Genomic DNA, 22,353 nt, shown 5'->3' with positions numbered 1-22,353 from the left:
TAGCTGGGATCTTGCCTCCTCATACCTACCCCCATTCTACTGTCAGTCTTAGAACCACGACAAACAGAACAACCATTATTCTCTGATTTAAATGAATAACCGTCTCGCATCAAACAAGATCCAGATATAATGTTCATGCTTAACGCTGGCACCAAATAACAATTATTCAGGTCTAAAACTAATCCCGATGGTAGATGTAGAGGTAGCGTGCCGACGGCGATCACATCGACTTTGGAACCATTTCCCACGCGCATCGTCACCTCGTCCTTAGCCAATCTTTGTTTAATCCGTAGCCCCTGTTTCGAGTTGCAAATATGGGAAATAGAACCAGTATCAAATACTTAGGCGCTACTACGAGCATTAGTAAGGTACACATCAATAACATGTATATCAAATATACCTTTCACTTTGCCATCCTTCTTATCCGCCAAATACTTGGGGCAGTTCTGCTTCCAGTGACCAGTCCCTTTGCAGTAGAAGAACTCAGTCTCAGGCTTAGGTCGAGACTTGGGCTTCTTCACTTGAGCAGCAACTTGCTTGCCGTTCTTCTTGAAGTTCCCCTTCTTCCCTTTGCCCTTTTTCTTGAAACTAGTGGTCTTGTTAACCATCAACACTTGATGCTCCTTCTTGATTTCTACCTCTGCAGCCTTTAGCATCACGAAGAGCTCGGGAATAGTCTTGTCCATCCCTTGCATATTATAGTTCATCACGAAGCCTTTATAGCTTGGTGGCAGTGATTGAAGAACTCTGTCAATGACACTATCATTAGGAAGATTAACTCCCAGCTAAGTCAAGTGGTTGTGGTACCCAGACATTCTGAGTATGTGTTCACTGACAGCACTATTCTCCTCCATTTTGCAGCCATAGAACTTGTTGGAGACTTCATATCTCTCAACACGGGCATTTGCTTGAAATATTAACTTCAACTCCTGGAACATCTCATATGCTCCATGATGTCCCGATTCTAAGCCATAAAGCATGGCACTCTGAACTATCAAGTAGTCATCAGCTTTGCTCTGCCAGACGTTCATAACGTCCGCAGTTGCTCCTGCAGTGGGCCTTGCACCTAGCAGTGCTTCCAGGACATAATTCTTCTGTGTAGCAATGAGGATAATCCTCAAGTTACGGACCCAGTCCGTGTAGTTGCTACCATCATCTTTCAACTTAGCTTTCTCTAGGAACGCATTAAAATTCAAAGGAACGGTAGGACGGGCCATTGATCTACAACAACATAGACATCCAAAACTATCAGGTACTAAGTTCATGATAAACTAAAGTACAATTAATCATATTACTTAAGAACTCCCACTTAGATAGACATCCCTCTAGTCATCCAAATGATCACGTGATCCATATCAACTAAACCATGTCCAATCATCACGTGAGATAGAGTAGTTTTCAATGGTGAACATCACTATGTTGATCATATCTACTATATGGTTCACGTTCGACCTTTCGGTCTCAGTGTTCCGAGGCCATATCTGCATGTGCTAGGCTCGTTAAGTTTAACCCGAGTATTCTGCATGTGCAAAACTGGCTTGCACCCATTGTATGTGAACGTAGAGCTTTTCACACCCGATCATCATGTGGTGTCTCCGCACGGCGAACTGTAGAAACAGTGCATATTCAGGGAGAACACTTATACCTTGAAATTTAGTGAGGGATCATCTTATAATGCTACCGCTGTACTAAGCAAAATAAGATGCATAAATGATAAACATCACATGCAATCAAAATATGTGACATGATATGGCCATCATCATCTTGTGCCTTTGATCTCCATCTCCAAAGCACCGTCATGATCTCCTTCGTCACCGTCTTGACACCTTGATCTCCATCGTAGCAATGTTGTCGTCTCAACAACTATTGCTTCTACGACTATCGCTACCGCTTAGTGATAAAGTAAAGCAATTACATGGTGATTGCATTTTGTACAATAAAGCGACAACCATAAGGCTCCTGCCAGTTGCCGATAACTTTTACAAAACATGATCATCTCATGCAACAATTTATATCTCATCACGTCTTGACCATATCACATCACAACATGCCCTGCAAAAACAAGTTAGACGTCCTCTACTTTGTTGTTGCAAGTTTTACGTGGCTGTTACGGGCTTCTAGCAAGAACCGTTCTTACCTACGCATCAAAACCACAACAATTTTTCGTCAAGTGTGATGTTTTAACCTTCAACAAGGACCGGCTGTAGTCAAACTCGATTCAACTAAAGTTGGAGAAACAGACACCCGCCAGCCACCTGTGTGCGAAGCACGTCGGTAGAACCAGTCTCCTGAACGCGTTCATGTAATGTCGGTCCGGGCCGCTTCATCCAACAATACCGCTGAATCAAAGTAAGGCGTTGGTGGTATGCAGTGTGACTATTATCGCCCACAACTCTTTGTGTTCTACTCGTGCATATAACATCTACGCGTAGACCTGGCTCGGATGCCACTGTTGGGGAACGCAATATTGCAAAAAAATTCCTACGATCACGCAAGATCTATCTAGGAGATGCATAGCAACGAGACATGAGAGTGTGTCCACCTACCCTCCTAGACCTAAAGCGGAAGCGTTTAGTAACGCAGTTGATGTAGTCGAACGTCTTCACGATCCAACCGATCAAAGTACCGAACGTACGACACCTCCGTGTTCAGCACATGTTCAGCACGATGACGTCCCTCGAGCTCTTGATCCAGTTGAGGACGAGGGAGAGTTTCGTCAGCATGACGGCATGGCGACGGTGATGATGAAGTTACCGACGCAGGGCTTCTCCTAAGCACTATGACGATATGACCGAGGTGTTAAACTGTGGAGGGGGGCATCGCACATGGCTAAGAGATTGTCTGTTGTGCTTTGGGGTGCCCCCCTGCCCACGTATATAAAGGAGGGGAAGGAGGAGGCCGGCCTAGGAGGGGCGCGCCGATAGGGGGAGTCCAACTAAAATTCCCAATCCTAGTTGGAGTCCCCTTCCTTTTTCCAAGAGGGGAGAGGGGGAAGGAGTAGGAGAGGGAGAAGGAAAGAGGGGGCGCCGCCCCCTCCCTAGTCCAATTCAGACTTGCCATGGGGGGGGCGCGGCCTCCCTTGCGGCCCTCCTCACCTTTCCACTAAGGCCCATGAAGGCCCACTACTTCCTTCGGGGGGGGGGGTCCGGTAACCCCCGGTACTCCGAAACTCATCCAAAACTTCCCGAACCATTCCGATGTCCGAATGCAACCTTCCAATATATGAATCTTTACCTATCGACCATTTTGAGACTCCTCGTCATGTCCGTGATCTCATTCGGGACTCCGAAGAAACTTCGGTCATCAAATCACATTACTCATAATACAAATCGTCATCGAACGTTAAGCGTGCGGACCCTACGGGTTCGAGAACTATGTAGACATGACCGAGACACATCTCCGGTCAATAACCAATAGCGGAATCTGGATGCTCATATTGCCTCCTACATATTCTACGAAGATCTTTATCGGTCAAACCGCATAACAACATACGTTATTCCCTTTGTCATCGGTATGTTACTTGCCCGAGATTCGATCATCGGTACCCTCATACCTAGTTCAATCTCGTTACCGGCAAGTCTCTTTACTCGTTCCGTAATGCATCATCCCATAACTAACTTATTAGTCACATTGCTTGCAAGGCTTATAGTGATATGCATTACCAAGAGGGCCCAGAGATACCTCTCCGATACACGGAGTGACAAATCCTAATCTCGATCTATGCCAAGTCAACAAACACCTTCAGAGACACCTGTAGAGCATCTTTATAATCATCCAGTTACGTTGTGACGTTTGATAGCACACAAAGTGTTCCTCCGGTATTCGGAAGTTGCATAATCTCATAGTAAGAGGAATATGTATAAGTCATGAAGAAAGAAATAGCAATAAAACTAAACGATCATTATGCTAAGCTAACGGATGGGTCTTGTCCACCACATCATTCTCTAATGATGTGATCCCGTTCATCAAATGACAACACATGTCTATGGTTAGGAAACTTAACCATCTTTGATTAACGAGCTAGTCAAGTAGAGGCATACTAGGGACACTCTGTTTGTCTATGTATTCACACATATACTAAGTTTCCGGTTAATACAATTCTAGCATGAATAATAAACATTTATCATGATATAAGGAAATATAAATAATAACTTTATTATTGCCTCTAGGGCATATTTCCTTCACAACTTACTACTGGAAAGGTGGGGGTTTTGTGATTTGATGGCTCATTGGACATTACTGCGACGCTTCGATCAGGGTAGTCTACCGTGCAGTTGGGCACTCTAGTATGGAGTAATTTAGTGCATGGCTAGTGGACCCCGATGCTGGCTATCCCACACATCGGCGAAAGTGAGTAGAAAGGTTTCCGACAACCATCGAGGAGGATCCGCACGGTAGAGCGTGTCCACTGTTTCTGAAGAAAAAAATGATTACAACAAGCATTTCCACTCTTACGATGGAGGAGTGCAAAACACGGCAGCCGCATGAACTTACACATTGCTCCTACTACTAGGTATGTGCAGTGGTTCATACGTCAGTACTACATAATCTTGTTGCTAGTGTAGTAAGATATGACGATAACAAATGATGTTGTGCGCATGTCAACTATATGAACAATAATGTAACATAGTACCCCTTTTTTGACTGTCCGGACGAGAATGAACGGTGAGATCAATGTTAACAGAACTAGGTCTACAGCGCATGGAGAGTACGGTGCTACAGTACTCCACGGAACCTGAACCATATGAAGCATGAATCAGTGTTAGGCAGGGTGTATGAAGGGCGCATGGGATGGGAGCAAAAGTTCCCTTCTCGACCCACTTTTGGGTGTTCGACCGAGTGCATGAAGGGTGCATGAGTCCACACTAGTAGGTTAACACAAATACACTTGGAGCATGCATGAAGAGGGGTGCTGAGATGAGCATGGACGAAGAGGGAAAAACTATATTGAGATGAGAATGCAACCAAACACACCCACACGCTTTGTGCTACTGTGACTGATCTGCACCGTCTGAGTTTGATCCAACAGTCATGTTGCGCCGAGACGTGGACATGCCCATGCAGAGGATGCCTAAACACCACTGAAGTCCCTCTGCTTCTTGAGGCGCACGACGTTGGCGATGCAGGGTGCCACCACCCGCAGGGCCCACTCCCAGTCGACGGGAGCCAGCTCGTCAAAGACGACATCCAATGGCACGAATGGATTCTAGTGACGAAGCCCTGAGAGGATTTGCCCAGCAACGGCGACGGTAGCCCGCAACCCCTCCTTGTCCATCTCCGCCCCCACCATCACGCGGAAACGGCTCAACTCCTCGAAGATATAGGTGAAGAAGGAGACCAGGTCAGGAAGCCGTAACTCGTTGAAGTCGACGGGGTGGTCGAACGGGTTTAGCCCGACACCCGGCATGGTCGCGCTGGCACGACGGTAGGCATCGCGCAGCCGCAATATGTGGCAACATGGTCCACCAAGTGGCTGAGGCGATCCTGGACCTTGTCACGATCGACCCGCTCACGCTCCAGCCGGCTCGCCTGACCGCCTATCGTATCTCCCGCTATCTACAGCAACACTGCCGACGCCTCGAGAATCTTTGTGGTGGACGCCTGCCCCTTTTGAAGCTCCCTGAACTCCCGCACATAAAGGAGGAGCATGGTACTCCTCTCCTCCTTGAGCTCACGGAGCTCCACGTCCTTGGCCCTGAGCTCCGCATCCTTGGCCCGGAGCTCCTGTGTTACACACCTCACCTCAGACTCCGTGATCTGGTACGCCGCCATGGAACCAAGTAGAAGCAATGGGGAGAGGAAGCAAAGGGGGCAAAACAGCTGAAAGGCAATGCAATCTACGGGAAGGCGGAGGGAGCCAGCCGAGGAGTGGGGTGAATCTTTTGGTTTTCACCATGGGAAAACACCAGGGAGCATCAGGGAGCAGTGGGTTTTATAGGCGGAGTCATCGTGACTAATTGATGCCGCGCCTGCTCCCGTCAATCAAAAAATTAAAGATCCTACCGCCCCTGCTCCCGTCAATCAAAAAATTAAAAATCCTGCCGCACCCAAAGACTAGAGCAACGCCGCGGTGGATATTTAAATTTACCTGTCGGCAAGGAGATAAAAAAGGGGTGAAAAAACCAATGTGGCGGCGGCCTAGCTAATCGATCGCACTAGCCCAACTAGCTAGCCACCGTGCTTGATGTACTCAGCGGGAAAGGTGGTCTTTCGTGATTTAACGACTCATTTACTTGCTTCGGCACTATGACTGAGGAGGACCCAGAAAACGCGCGGTAGGGCGTCCCACGTCTCGGCAAGGAAGAATATATGTGTGCATCACCACCCGGGAGGACCCCAAAACCGTGTGGTAGGGTGTGCCACATCTCAGCACGGAGGAAAAATGTGCGTGTAAAACTATACTGTATCAGACATACTACCTATGGTTCGACCTCGGGACCCAGCCAGTCGGTCGAAAACACCCCACTAGCCACACAGCTTCATCATGCTAACGTGGCACGGAGGATAGGTGTGGTTAGCTTCGTCTTGACCAGCCACAATGTCTCTTGTTCTAGGCGGTTCTTCTATTTTCCAAACTTCCCGTGCGTCTAAAGGTTAGAAGATGGAGAGGAGAGAGATATCGCAGACCTGGGACCCACCAGTAAGTGAGTCAACGGTCATGCACGTGTTGACGAGCCACTCCCTCTACTCTACTCAACGTAATACTGTACAAAATCAAGTTATGGGACAAAGCCAACAACCATTGTTGTTTCAGGCTATCGACTTACGTTTTGTAGTCCAGGTTGCCAGTTCGAATCTCGTCTTTCAGATTTGTTAGTTTTAGGTCCAAATTTGATCAATGACAAGTGGGACTCCCGTGTGTTGTTCCGATATTTCAGTGTAGGATGGTTTTTTTGAACAAACACTTTGCGCAGTTAGACAAGTAACGGCACGAGTTACATGTATTTTGCAAGTTTAGGAACAAAAATGACAGCGGCATAGAATATCACATCCACCCCGCAGCTTAGATGCTATGGTGATACAAGTTTTTACGTCGTTGGAACTGAGATCCAATGGCTTGGGAGTAGCCTTTGTAATTATGCGCAATTTCCAAACACTCCAAGGTTTTTTTGCAAATAAAACATTCAGGCCTCGTGTGTGCCACTGCATCTTGGATCCAACGGCTCCCCATTGCTCATATTAGGTGCTCCCCGTAGCTTAATTAGGCACTACGGTGATACGAGCATCTAGGTCATATGATCTGTGATTAGATGCCACATGCGTAGTACTTGTACTTTTTGCGCAATTCCCAAACTCTCTCAGGCGTATATTGCAAAAACATTCAAACCTCCTATTGTGAGCCGTTAGATCTCCGGGAACTCGTATCACCATAGAATATACGATGCGGGAGCACCTCATATTCTCCCGTGCGAGAAAACATCAGGTGCTCTCGCAGCTTGGATGCTACGGTGATACGAGCTTCGAGGTCATTCGATCTGAGATCCAATGGCATCTGAGCAGTCCTTGTGCTTGTAAGCAGTGGCCGAACTCTTTGGGGGCTTTTCTGCAAAAAAACATTTGAACCATCGAGGAGTTGTTGGATCACAAATCCAACAGCTCCGAAGAGTTTGTATCACCAAAGCATCTAAGGTGTGGTAGCACATGATATTCTTACATACAGGAGAATATGAGGTCCTCCTTCATCTTAGATGCTACAGTGATACGAGCTTCGAGGTCGTTGGATATGGGATCCAAGGGCATCTGAGTAGTTTTTGTACAAATGGTGTGCAATTCTCAAACTCATTAAGGTTTCCTGTAAAAATATTAGGACATCCTGTGAGCTGCTATATCTCAGATCGACAAGCTCCAAGCAACTCGTATCAGCATATAGCATCTAAGGTGTGGGGGCACATGATATTCTCCCAGGGAGAGGGGGTGCACAACCAATCGGTGTTTGGGAGGGTGGGGACAAATATAATGTTCAAATAATACAATCTAAACAATCCTAAATAGAGCTTCACAATTTTGTCTAAGGTCGAGGGGTTAACCCCCGACAATATACATAGATCCATTCGGCAATTTAAAAGATTCCTTTCGTATTCTCAAATGGTAGGACCCAACGGCGTACTAGCCAGACCCTGGCTCGTGTTGATCCTAAAAAAAACCAGGGCTTGTGTCCTTCTGGTGGCGTGCGTTGTACGCACATTTGCCAACCCCAACAGCCGAGCTTCCGCGTTTCGAGTCGAAATATCTGGCGGCCAGAATTCCAGCCCTAAGAAATTCCCCTCATGTCCTCGGTCCATAATGACTACCGATAAAGAATGGAGGGATGCTTTAGTAACTAGACAACGTTACCTACCGTGCCGAGCATGGTTCAATTCCCTCGGTCGCCGCTACCCAAGGTCACCCGTCTACTCCATTGCCTAGTACTAATAGGAGTACTGAAAGTGCAACTATCCTTGTGTAGCGACCAGACCTCAAACAGTCTGTGCTGCTGTGCACCAGTGTCATCCCTGGATCAGTAATGCTGACACGCACAGTACAAATGGAGGATTTATAATAGAGTAGCAATCACACACTTATTACAACGAGTTTCTCAAAAGAGAATAAGTATGATAAATATGGCTTAAGACCATCTAAATACGATAACAGCGGAAGACTTGGAAGATAGGTGAGTCCATCAACTCCAACGACATCACTGAGTATAAGATCACGACCTAAGGCACCTTACTCGTCGTCTGAAAAGTCTGCAACATGAAACGTTGCAGCCCGAAACGGGTCAGCACATGGAATATGGTGGCAATGTAACACATAGAGAGTAATGAACATAATAATGCTAGACTACATGCATATATGGCTGGTAGAAGGCTCTATGGTTACAGTTTTGCGAAAAGCCAATTTTTCCCTACTGCAAAGGAATAAATTTTATTTAACTATCATGGTGGTTGTTAAACATTGAGAATGGTTGACAACATTCTCAATCCCAATTAAGTATCATCATTAACCCAACAAAATTAATTAAAATAACATGGTGATGAGATTCACATGATAATCCAAGTACTAGATACTCAAGATGTCCATAACCGGGGACACGGCTAACCATGATTAGTTTATACACTCTGCAGAGGTTTGTGCACTTTTCCCCACAAGACTCGATCGCCTCCGCTTGATTCTCGCACTACATGATGTTTGAGAAACGGATGACCGAGACACAGTCTTTCAGAAGCGTTAACTCTCTACTCCGGGTAGACAGTACCACCTACAACCCCTACATCTGCTAGTCTACCTCTTCAAGAGCTCACACAACTTAATCAACTATGCTAGAGCCCATAATAGCTTGTGGCTGCACATGGAAGTTTCTAGCATGAATAATCTCATGATCCCTTTGAGCCTGGGTGGCGGTCCTTAGAAAAACAGGCAATCCTGGAATACCCAGGTACCTCAATCCACCCAGATGTGAGTTTTAGTTGCCACCTTAAGTTTAACCATTACTTAACAATCTCACATCTGTCATGGTAACACTCAAACCCAATCCACGTCTACTAGCATAGCATAGCAATATAAGCAAACGTAGAAGTAACTCCCAAGGGTTTGTTAATAAAACAGGTATTAGGTACTACCTCAACTACTTCCCAATACCCACAATTTAATTAGATCCTAACCATGCAATGTTTGAGGGTTTGTCTAATGCAATAAAACTGGGTAGTAAAAGAGGTATGATCAAAGTGTTACTTGCCTTGCTAATGATCCGTGAAACTTAGAGATTCGAAGTAGCAAGCGGCGCACTCCGGGTACTCTATCGCAAAACAAACAAGCATACAATAAGCACTCATCAAATGCACAGGTAAAACTCAAATAAAAGATCTAACCAGAAAGTTCAACTTAAGAACTCCGGTTTGCAAAAAGAAACAAATCGAACGAAGCAACGCAAGTCAAACGGCGAAAGAAATAAGCTTCGTTTACTAATCTGAATCTAGGTCAAATTTTACAGTAGCAAAAACTTGTTTGAGTAGGTTAAACGGAAATAGAATTTCGAGACGAAACTCTAGGCGCTTGAATCGCCTGATTCCGATAAACGAGCTAAAAGTTAGACCAGAACGAAAATCTGATCAGAAATCGCGATCTGGAATAATCGCGGAAAAACCGACGAAAAAGAAAACTGACAAACAGTTAAACGAACGGACGTTCGTTAACACGACAAACCGATGAACACGTTCGTTAAAACGAACGGGTCGGTGAACGTTCACTAATTAACTAAACCGAAAAAATAAAAATAAACCGATCTATAAAAAAACTAGGGTTTCGAAAAAAAATAAACCGTGCTTTTTTGAAAAAAACCAGCTCGGCGGCGGCGGCTCGGCTACCTCGTCGGGCAGCTCCGGCGGGGTCGGGGCGGGGCTCCGGCGGGGTCGGACGGGGGCGGCGAGGGGCGGCGGGGCTCGGGGCGACGAGGGGTGACGGGGCGGCGGCGTACGGCGTCGAGGCGGCGAGCTCCTTCGGGCGGCGGGGTCGGCTCCGGCGGCGGCGGCTTCGGGTCGGGGCGGGGACGGGGTGAGGAGAGGGCGGCGGGGCTGGGGTATATAAGGGGGGTGCCGTGGGGGAGGGGCAAGGCGGCGGGCGGCGGCCGTGCTCGAGCGGGACTCGGGCGGCGGCCGTGCTCGAGCGGGACTCGGGCGGCGGCGGCGCTGTCGTGCCCGAGAGGGAGACGGGCGCGGGGCTGCTGGGCCGTCGGCTGGGCTTCGGCCCAGTCGGCGCGCTTGGCTTTTTTTAAATAATATTTCGCCGAACAAAAAAAATTCGTAGAAAAATAAATAAAATCCAAAAATGCCAAAACAAATTTTCACCGTCTAATTAAAATAATTAGAACGACGTGAACATTTTCTTGGCCCTAAAAATGCAATTTTTAAAGCGTGAAATTTTTCTAATGCAATTAAAATTGCAAATAAAATCCGAATAAAATCAAATAGGTGATTTTAATATTTTTCCTCCAATATTTCAATTATTTTTGAGAAGTCATATTTTCTCCTCTCATTTATTTTAATATGAAATATTTTTCGGAGAGAAAAATAATTAAAACCAAAAATCCTCGTTTCATTATTTGATAAAATCAAACATGAAAACCACGAAAATCCCCAACTCTCTCCGAGGGTCCTTGAGTCGCTTAGGATTTTTCGAGGATTTGCCAAAATGCAATAAAATATGCTATGCAATGATGATCTAATGTATAACATTCCAAATTGAAAATTTGGGATGTTACAAACCTACCCCCTTAAGATGAATCTCGCCCTCGAGATTCGGGTTGGCTAGAAAATAGGTGAGAGTGGTTCTTCCATAGATCTTCCTCTCGCTCCGAGGTGGCTTCATCTTCAGTGTGGTGACTCCACTGAACTTTGCAGAACTTGATAACCTTGCTGCGGGTGACTCAGCTGGCATACTCAAGAATCTTAACTGGTTTCTCCTCATAGGTCAAATCACTTTCCAACTGAATCGCTTCCAGTGGCACTGTATCTCTCAGTGGTATCTCAGCCATCTCTGCGTGGCACTTCTTCAACTGGAAAACGTGAAATACATCATGAACTCCTGACAATCCTTCAGGCAATTCCAGCTTGTAAGCAACTTCTCCCATACGCTCCAAAACTCTGTATGGTCCTACAAAGCGTGGCGCTAACTTTCCCTTAACTCCAAAGCGCTTCACTCCTCGAAGTGGTGATACTCGTAGGTAAACTCTGTCTCCGACTTCGTGAACTGTCTCCTTACGTTTAGAATCCGCATAACTCTTCTGCCTGGACTGGGCTACCTTGAGCCTATCGCGAATCAACTTCACTTTCTGTTCTGATTCCTTAATCAAGTCTGGTCCAAACAACTGGCGGTCTCCAACTTCGTCCCATAACAATGGTGTCCTACACCTCCTTCCGTACAAAGCTTCGAAAGGGTCCATCTTCAAACTAGTTTGATAACTGTTGTTGTAAGAAAACTCTGCATATGGCAAATTGTCGTCCCAACTAGATCCATAATCTAGCGCACAAGCTCTCAACATGTCCTCCAAAATCTGATTGACTCTCTCGGTCTGTCCATCTGTCTGTGGGTGAAAAGCTGTACTGAATTCTAGCCTGGTTCCCAAAGTTTCATGTAACTGATTCCAAAACTTTGAGGTAAACTGGGTTCCTCTATCTGATACAATGGTCCTTGGAACTCCATGCAAACATACGATTCTGGTCATGTATATCTTTGCCAACTTAGCACTGGTGTAAGTGGTCTTCACTGGGATGAAATGAGCTACTTTCGTCAAACGATCGACTACAACCCATATTGAGTCATAGCCTGAACGAGTCCTGGGCAATCCCGTGATAAAATCCATGCCTAGTTTATCCCACTTCCATTCGGGTATCGGCAATGGCTGTAGCAATCCTGCTGGCTTCTGATGCTCTGCCTTCACTCTCTGACATACATCACAAACTGCTACATACTCCGCAATATCCTTCTTCATTCCGGTCCACCAGAAAGTATCCTTCAAATCCAAATACATCTTGGTATTTCCTGGGTGAATCGAATACGGTGAATCATGGGCCTCTTGCAAGATCAACTTCCTGATCTCCGGATCATTAGGCACATAAACGCGGTCCTCAAACCATAAGGTATCGTGCTCATCCTCACGAAATCCCTTGGCTTTTCCTTTACTCATTCTTTCCTTTATCTCTGCAATCTTCTTGTCTGTCTTTTGAGCTTCCCTGATCCTTTCCATCAAGGTAGATTGAACCTCCAACGTTGCTATGTAACCTCTCGGTACTATCTCCAAACATAGCTCGCGAAGATCCTCGGCTAATACTTTCGGTAACTCTCCGGTCATGAGTGTGTTGACATGACTCTTGCGGCTCAACGCGTCTGCTACTACGTTAGCCTTTCCGGGATGATAATGCAATCTCATATCATAATCCTTTATGAATTCCAACCATCTCCTTTGCCTGGGATTCAACTCCTTTTGCGTGAAAATGTACTTCAAACTCTTGTGATCCGTGTACACCTCACAATGATTTCCGATGAGGAAATGTCTCCATGTCTTCAACGCATGCACTATGGCTGCTAACTCCAGATCATGCGTGGCATAATTCTTCTCATGGGGTTTAAGTTGCCGTGAAGCATATGAAACAACTCTTCCTTCCTGCATAAGCACTGCTCCAAGTCCTCGACGAGAAGCGTCGCAATAAACTTCATAATCCTTGCGTTGATCTGGTAGAATTAGCACTGGTGATGTAACCAAATGTTTCTTCAATTCTTGGAAACTAGCTTCACAATCCTCAGTCCAATTGAACTTGGTGTCCTTCTTTAACAACTCTGTCATGGGTTTAGCAATCTTCGAGAAATTCTCAATGAACCTCCGGTAGTATCCTGCAAGTCGAAGAAAACTCCGGATCTCTCCAACTGACGTGGGTGCTTCCCAACTGGTTACTGTGTCAACTTTGGCGGGGTCTACTGCTATTCCTTCTCCGGATATAACATGTCCGAGGAATCCAACTTCCTTCAGCCAAAACTCACATTTGCTGAACTTGGCGTATAGCTGATGTTCTCTGAGCTTCTCTAGTACCAAATGCAAATGCTCCTTATGCTCCTCTTCGTTCTTTGAGTAGACCAAAATATCATCAATGAACACCACGACGAACTTATCCAAAAACTCCATAAACACTTTGTTCATCAGGTTCATGAAATAGGCAGGTGCGTTAGTCAGACCAAATGACATAACGGTATACTCATACAGCCCATACCTGGTGGTAAAAGCCGTCTCAGGTATATCCTGCTCTCGAATCTTTAACTGATGGTATCCTGATCGTAGATCGATCTTGGAAAATACCTTAGCTCCTTGCAAGCGGTCAAACAAATCATTGATCATCGGCAGTGGGTACTTATTTTTGATGGTCACTTCATTCAATCCACGATAATCAACAACCAACCTCAACGATCCATCTTTCTTCTCCACTAGAAGTACGGGTGATCCCCAAGGTGATGAACTTGGGCGAATATAGCCTTTATCCAGTAACTCCTTAATCTGCTTCTTAATTTCCTCCAAATCTTTTGCGGGCATCCTGTACGGTCTCTTAGATATTGGTCCCGTGCCTGGCAAAAGTTCAATCAGAAACTCAATGTCTCTATCCGGTGGCATGCCTGGCAACTCTTCTGGAAATACGTCAGGAAATCCTTCACCACTGGTACTTCCTCCTGTACAACTCCTGATAAGGAATTCACCTGAGTCCTCTTCGGCATATGCCGGGATACATACTTAATCCTTCTTCCTTCTGGGGTGGTAAGCAAAATCGTCTTACTGGCGCACTCAATGTTCCCTCCATACTTTGATAACCAATCCATGCCTAATTTCACATCCAATCCTTGCGATTCCAGTACTATTAGGTCCGAGGGAAACACGTAGTTACCAGTCCTTAATGGTAACCGATCACACCATAAACTAGCCATATACTCTGCTCCTGGCGAGGTTACTAACATGGGTGACCTAAGGGCTTGGGTTGTCAGTTTATACTTATCCACAAATCCCCTTGATATGTATGAATGCGATGCACCAGTTTCAAAAAGAACGAGTGCAGTAAATGACTTAACCAAAAACTTACCTATTACTGCATCTGGCTGAGCTTCTACCTCCTCCATGCTAACGTGGTTCACATGTCCTTTGTTGAAAGGGTTCGGCTTCTTCCCAGAGCTTCCATTGCCATTTCCATTCTGGGCTTCAGGGCATTCAGTTGCATAATGTCTAGTCTTCTGGCACTTGAAACAAGTAACGTGACTTAGATCCCTCTTGACTGGGGTAGATGGGTTATTATGGTTCTGCCCGTTGCTTCCTCCATTCCCATTACTATTCTCGGGGCCGTTATGGTTGTGCGAATTACCTCCTCCATGGGTATGCTGAAACTGTCCTCCCGATTTCAGGGCAAAACGTGGCTTCTGCTGAGCTCCAGAATTGTACTTCCCTTGTCCATACTTCCTCTTACGGTTTTCGATCTGCTGCTACTTCCCTTCAATCATGAGTGCTCTATCTACCAACTCCTGGTAGTTGTTGAAGGTTGCTACCATTAGCTGCATGCTCAGCTCATCATTCAGTCCTTCCAGAAACTTCTCCTGCTTGGCTGCATCTGTAGCAACGTCATCTGGAGCATAACGTGCTAACTTACTAAAGTCCTCCACATACTGGCCTACGGTGCGTCCTCCTTGGCGTAGGTTGCGGAACTCACGCTTCTTCATAGCCATAGCTCCTGCTGAAACATGGGCAGTACGGAAAGCTTGCTGAAATTGGTCCCATGTGACAGTGTCAATAGGGTGTGTGGCGGTGTAATTCTCCCACCATGATGCTGCGGGTCCATCAAGCTGATGTGCGGAAAAACGCACTCTCTCCGCATCTGTGCATCCTGCAGTGGTCAACTCCCTTCCAACTTTGCGGAGCCAATCATCTGCAACAATCGGCTCGGTGCTGCTGGAAAACACCGGCGGATTTAGCCTCAAGAAACGGGATAAGTGATCAACAGGTGGTGGTGGTGGGTTGTTGTTGTTGTTGCCTTGGTTCTGTACTAACACTTGCATCAGGGCATTCTGCTGCTAAATCAACTGAGTGATCTCCGGTGGGAAAACAAATCCAGTGTCGCGTCTCGGAGGCATCTGATAGGTTTAGAAAAGATGAGATATAGAATAGAATGAGGTCTAGAGACGAAACACTACCCATATGCTCATGAGACAAACACAATCAATATCACTCAATCAATCAAACAAGGCATACAATCGATCTAACTATCGTTACAAAAGTGCTCGGACTATACTATTTACATGGGGGAATACTACTACTGATTTTGGTGGTCTACTAGAAATTTTGATCGGTCGAAGACTCCATGATATCTGCTCCAGCTTCATCAACAAAGTCATCTTCACTGGGGTCTGAGTCGGTGTCGTCGATGAGGATGTAGTTATCCGGGCAAGTAGAATCGTCGTCTTGTCCTCCAGGTGATGGGTCTCCCATGAATACTTCGATCTTCTGTATCAGTTCGCCGTTCTTCTCCAACAACGTGGCGATCTCCTCCTCATATCCATCGCGCGTAGCCTTGAGTTCTTCCTCCAACTCCGTGATCTTGGTCAATGCCTTCTTCAGTTCTATCATGTCTGCGCACATCTGGTTCTCCTGGCGACGAATGTGCTGGTTTTGCTCCTGGATGAAAGCTGCAATTGATCCATCCTTCTTGGTGCTGATCATCTCCCATTGCTCATCTCGGCGTCCACAAATCTGATAAATAGTATCCTTAAGCTCCTTGCGGTAGACTTCTCCAATGCGTCCCATAGAGATGTGGGCTGCCATGCTCTTCCCTAAACTCCAGGTTGGTGCATCAAAGGAAAACTCTATAGGTTCAGTGACTGGCGTGAACGTCCTTCCTGGAACTTGAACCTGAATCTTCCAGCGCTCCTCTTCTGGTAGTGTGGCGTTGTAGGTTCCGGTGAAGCTTGGTATTCCGATGTTCAGGTACTTAGTGACTTCCTTCAAGTGTCGTCCAAAAGGTGTCCCTTCATCCGGTTGCATGAACTTGTTCCTTGCATCCGCCATTCCTAAAAGAGTAGAAAGTGGAGGGGAGTCAGAAATGAGAAGAGAGTAGTGTTCTAGGGTTTAAGCTTAGTGGTCGTGTCCTACAGTCAGCGTGTGCTCTGATACCACCTTTGTAGTGACCAGACCTCAAACAGTCTGTGCTGCTGTGCACCAGTGTCATCCCTGGATCAGTAATGCTGACACGCACAGTACAAATGGAAGATTTATAACAGAGTAGCAATCACACACTTATTACAACGAGTTTCTCAAAAGAGAATAAGTATGATAAATATGGCTTAAGACCATCTAAATACGATAACAGCGGAAGACTTGGAAGATAGGTGAGTCCATCAACTCCAACGGCATCACTGAGTATAAGATCACGACCTAAGGCACCTTACTCGTCGTCTGAAAAGTCTGCAACATGAAACGTTGCAGCCCGAAACGGGTCATCACATGGAATATGCTGGCAATGTAACACATAGAGAGTAATGAACATAATAATGCTAGACTGCATGCATATATGGCTGGTAGAAGGCTCTATGGTTACAGTTTTGCGAAAAGCCAATTTTTCCCTACTGCAAAGGAATAAATTTTATTTAACTATCATGGTGGTTGTTAAACATTGAGAATGGTTGACAACATTCTCAATCCCAATTAAGTATCATCATTAACCCAACAAAATTAATTAAAATAACATGGTGATGAGATTCACATGATAATCCAAGTACTAGATACTCAAGATGTCCATAACCGGGGACACGGCTAACCATGATTAGTTTATACACTCTGCAGAGGTTTGTGCACTTTTCCCCACAAGACTCGATCGCCTCCGCTTGATTCTCGCACTACATGATGTTTGAGAAACGGATGACCGAGACACAGTCTTTCAGAAGCGTTAACTCTCTACTCCGGGTAGACAGTACCACCTACAACCCCTACATCTGCTAGTCTACCTCTTCAAGAGCTCACACAACTAAATCAACTATGCTAGAGCCCATAATAGCTTGTGGCTGCACACGGAAGTTTCTAGCATGAATAATCTCATGATCCCTTTGAGCCTGGGTGGCGGTCCTTAGAAAAACAGGCAATCCTGGAATACCCAGGTACCTCAATCCACCCAGATGTGAGTTTTAGTTGCCACCTTAAGTTTAACCATTACTTAACAATCTCACATCTGTCATGGTAACACTCAAACCCAATCCACATCTACTAGCATAGCATAGCAATATAAGCAAACATAGAAGTAACTCCCAAGGGTTTGTTAATAAAACAAGTATTAGGTACTACCTCAACTACTTCCCAATACCCACAATTTAATTAGATCCTAACCATGCAATGTTTGAGGGTTTATCTAATGCAATAAAACTGGGTAGTAAAAGAGGTATGATCAAAGTGTTACTTGCCTTGCTGATGATCCGTGAAACTTAGAGATTCGAAGTAGCAAGCGGCGCACTCCGGGTACTCTATCGCAAACAAACAAGCATACAATAAGCACTCATCAAATGCACAGGTAAAACTCAAATAAAAGATCTAACCAGAAAGTTCAACTTAAGAACTCCGGTTTGCAAAAAGAAACAAATCGAACGAAGCAACGCAAGTCAAACGGCGAAAGAAAGAAGCTTCGTTTACTAATCTGAATCTAGGTCAAATTTTACAGTAGCAAAAACTTGTTTGATAGGTTAAACGGAACGAGAATTTCGAGACGAAACTCTAGGCGCTTGAATCGCCTGATTCCAATAAACGAGCGAAAAGTTAGACCAGAACGAAAATCTGATCAGAAATCGCGATCTGGAATAATCGAGGAAAAACCGACGAAAAAGAAAACCGACGAACAGTTAAACGAACGGACGTTCGTTAACAGCGACAAACCGACGAACACGTTTGTTAAAATGAACGGGTCGGTGAACGTTCACTAATTAACTAAACTGAAAAAATAAACCGATCTATAAAAAAACTAGGGTTTCGAAAAAAAATAAACCGAGGTTTTTTTGAAAAAAAACTAGCTCGGCGGCGGCGGCTCGGCTACCTCGTCGGGCAGCTCCGGCGGGGTCGGGGCGGGGCTCCGGCGGGGTTGGACGGGGGCGGCGAGGGGCGGTGGGGCTCGGGGCGACGGGGCGGCGGCGTACGGCGTCGAGGCAGCGAGCTCCTTCGGGCGGCGGGGTCGGCTCCGGCGGCGGCTTCGGGTCGGGGTGAGGAGAAGGCGGCGGGGCTGGGGTATATAAGGGGGGGTACCGTGGGGGAGGGGCAAGGCGGCGGGCGGCGGCCGTGCTCGAGCGGGACTCGGGCGGCAGCGACGCTGTCGTGCCCGAGAGGGAGACGGGCGCGGGGCTGCTGGGCCGTCGGCTGGGCTTCGGCCCAGTCGGCGCGCTTGGCGTTTTTTTTAAATAATATTTCGCCGAACAAAAAAAATTCGTAGAAAAATAAATAAAATCCAAAAATGCCAAAACAAAATTTTACCGTCTAATTAAAATAATTAGAACGACGTGAACATTTTCTTGGCCCTAAAAATGCAATTTTTAAAACGTGAAAATTTTCTAATGCAATTAAAATTTGCAAATAAAATCCGAATAAAATCAAATAGATGATTTTAATATTTTTCCTCCAATATTTCAATTATTTTGGAGAAGTCATATTTTCTCCTCTCATTTATTTTAATATGAAATATTTTTCGGAGAGAAAAATAATTAAAACCAAAAATCCTCGTTTCATTATTTGATAAAATCAAACATGAAAACCACGAAAATCCCCAACTCTCTCCGAGGGTCCTTGAGTCGCTTAGGATTTTTTGAGGATTTGCCAAAATGCAATAAAATATGCTATGCAATGATGATCTAATGTATAACATTCCAAATTGAAAATTTGGGATGTTACACCCTGGGTGGTTTTGGTAATTCCTAACATTCCAAATTGAGCTAATGCTATTTCAAGATAAATATTTCAGGAAAGCTCAATGATTGGCATGGCATGGATGAGAAAAGTGGACCCCTCAAAATGCTAAGGACAAAAGAATTGGCTCAAGCTCAAAGCACAAGACTCTACATTTTCATTTTAGTGATCCAAGATCACATTGAGTCCATAGGAGAAGCCAATACTATCAAGAGGGGGTGAGGTGTTGCTTAATGAGTCTCTTGCTCAAAGTGTTAGTGATATGCTCCAAAAACCCTCAACTACTTTCTCACATCCACATATGTCCCAAACCAAAAGTCAAACTCGGCCCCACCAAAACTTTCTATCCGGCGCCACCGAGTTCAATTGACATAGCCACTGCCAGAAACCCTAGTCTTTTCGGTCTCACTGATAGGATCTCGGTCTCACCGAGATGGGATTGTAATCTCTCTGTTTCCCTTCGTAACGTTTCGGTCAAACCAAGATGAGCGATCGGTCGTCCCACCGAGATTGCAATGCAAACACTCGGTTCCCCTTTCGTAACGTTTCGGTCCAACCGAGATGAGTGAATCGGTCCCACCGAGTTTGCCTGACCAACTCTCTGTTTGACTATTACATAAATCGGTCTCACCGAGTTTGTGTAATCGGTCTCACCGAGATTACGTTATGCCCTAACCCTAACAAAATCGGTCTCACTGAGTTGACATGTCGGTCCCACCGAAAACCCTAACGTTCACATTTTGAACTAAATTGCTCCGACCGAGTTTCATGATTCGGTCCCACCGAGTTTGGTGATTTGTGTGTAACGGTTAGATTTTGTGTGGAGGCTATATATACCCCTCCACCCACTCTTCATTCGTGGAGAGAGCCATCAGAACATGCCTACACTTCCAACATACATTTTCTAAGAGAGAACCACCTACACTTGTGTTGAGGTCAAGATATTCCATTCCAACCACATAAATCTTGATCTCTAGCCTTCCCCAAGTTTCTTTCCACTCAAATCATCTTTCCACCAAATCCAATCCTATGAGAGAGAGTTGAGTGTTGGGGAGACTATCATTTGAAGCACAAGAGCAAGGAGTTCATTATCAACACACCATTTGTTACTTCTTGGAGAGTGGTGTCTCCTAGATTGGCTAGGTGTCACTTGGGAGCCTCCGACAAGATTGTGGAGTTGAACCAAAGAGTTTGTAAGGGCAAGGAGATTGCCTACTTCATGAAGATCTACCCGAGTGAGGCAAGTCCTTCGTGGGCGACGGCCATGGTGGGATAGACAAGGTTGCTTCTTCGTGGACCCTTCGTGGGTGGAGCCCTCCATGGACTCGCGCAACCGTTACCCTTCGTGGGTTGAAGTCTCCATCAACGTGGATGTACGATAGCACCACCTATTGGAACCACGGATAAAAAATCTCCGTGTCAACATTGCGTTTGCTCCCTCAAACTCCTCCCTTTACCTTCATGTGCAATTCTTTTACTTTCCGCTGCTATACTCTTAGAATTGCATGTGTAGGTTGATTGCTTAACTTGTGCAAAGTTGCTAAAATCTGCCAAGAATTAAAATTGGTAAAAGGCTAGATTTTTAATTGGTTAAGTAGTCTAATCACCCCCCTCTAGACATACTTTCGATCCTACAAGTGGTATCAGAGCTTTGGTCTCCATTTGCTTTGATTTCCATAGCTTTTGGTGGTCATAGCCTTGGGTTCACAACCTAGGAGAGTATGGCATCTGGCGAGGGAAATTACCACTGTAGAGGTCCTTACTTTGATGGTACAAATTTTGCTAGTTGGAAGCATAAGATGAAAATGCATATTCTTGGACATAACCCCGCCGTTTGGGCTATTGTGTGTATTGGCTTGCAAGGTGAATTCTTCAATGGGAGAGAACCAAACCGTGAAGCTACCGTGGAAGAGTTGAAGATGCTGCAATACAATGCTCAAGCTTGTGATATTCTCTTCAACGGATTGTGCCCTGAAGAATTCAACAAGATCAGCCGTCTTGAGAATGCAAAGTAAATTTGGGATACTTTGATTGATATGCACGAAGGTACCGACTCCGTCAAGGAATCCAAATTGGATGTGCTTCAAAGTCAACTTGACAAGTTCAAAATGAAGGATGCTGAAGGCGTCACTGAAATGTACTCTAGGCTTGCTCTCATCACAAATGAGATTGCCGGCTTAGGAAGTGAAAAGATGACTGAAAAATTCATCATCAAGAAGATCCTAAGAGCCTTCGATGGAAAATATGATACCGTGTGCACATTGATCCAAATGATGCCCAATTACAAAGATCTCAAGCCAACGGAAGTCATTGGAAGAATTGTTGCTCATGAGATGTCACTCAAGGATAAGGAAGAGCTTCATAACAAGTCAACCGGTGCTTACAAAGCCTCATGTGAAGCTCCTACATCATCAAGTGAGAAACAAACCTTCAATGAAGAATTGAGTCTAATGGTGAAGAACTTCAACAAGTTCTACAAGAATAGAAGCAAGGAAAGAAGTTCCAAGTCAAGGTCCTACAATGACAAAAGATCTTCTAGTCGTGAGCGTAATTGCTACAATTGTGGAAGACCCGGACACTATTCCAATGAGTGTACGACTCCCTACAAAAGAAGAAAAGATTCTCCCAAAAGAAGGAGTAGAAGAGAAGAATCACCATCAAGAGAAAGAAGGAGTAGAGATGATCGTTATGAACGAAGACCCTCTCGAAGAAGCAAGGATTCGGAAAGAAAGGATAAGTCATCAAGGAGCTACACAAAAAGAAGACATCAAGCTCATGTTGGTGAATGGGTATCCGGCTCCGACTCCGACAATCACTCCGAAAGAAGTTATCACTCCGACTCCGAATATACTCAAGATGAAGGTGTTGCCGGACTAGCACTTGTGACAACCAACTCCTATGACATATTTGAATCACCAAAT

This window comes from Aegilops tauschii, chromosome 7 (assembly GCF_002575655.3).
Source record: "Aegilops tauschii subsp. strangulata cultivar AL8/78 chromosome 7, Aet v6.0, whole genome shotgun sequence".
NCBI lineage: Eukaryota > Viridiplantae > Streptophyta > Magnoliopsida > Poales > Poaceae > Aegilops > Aegilops tauschii.
Note: the sequence above shows the minus strand (reverse complement) of the source record.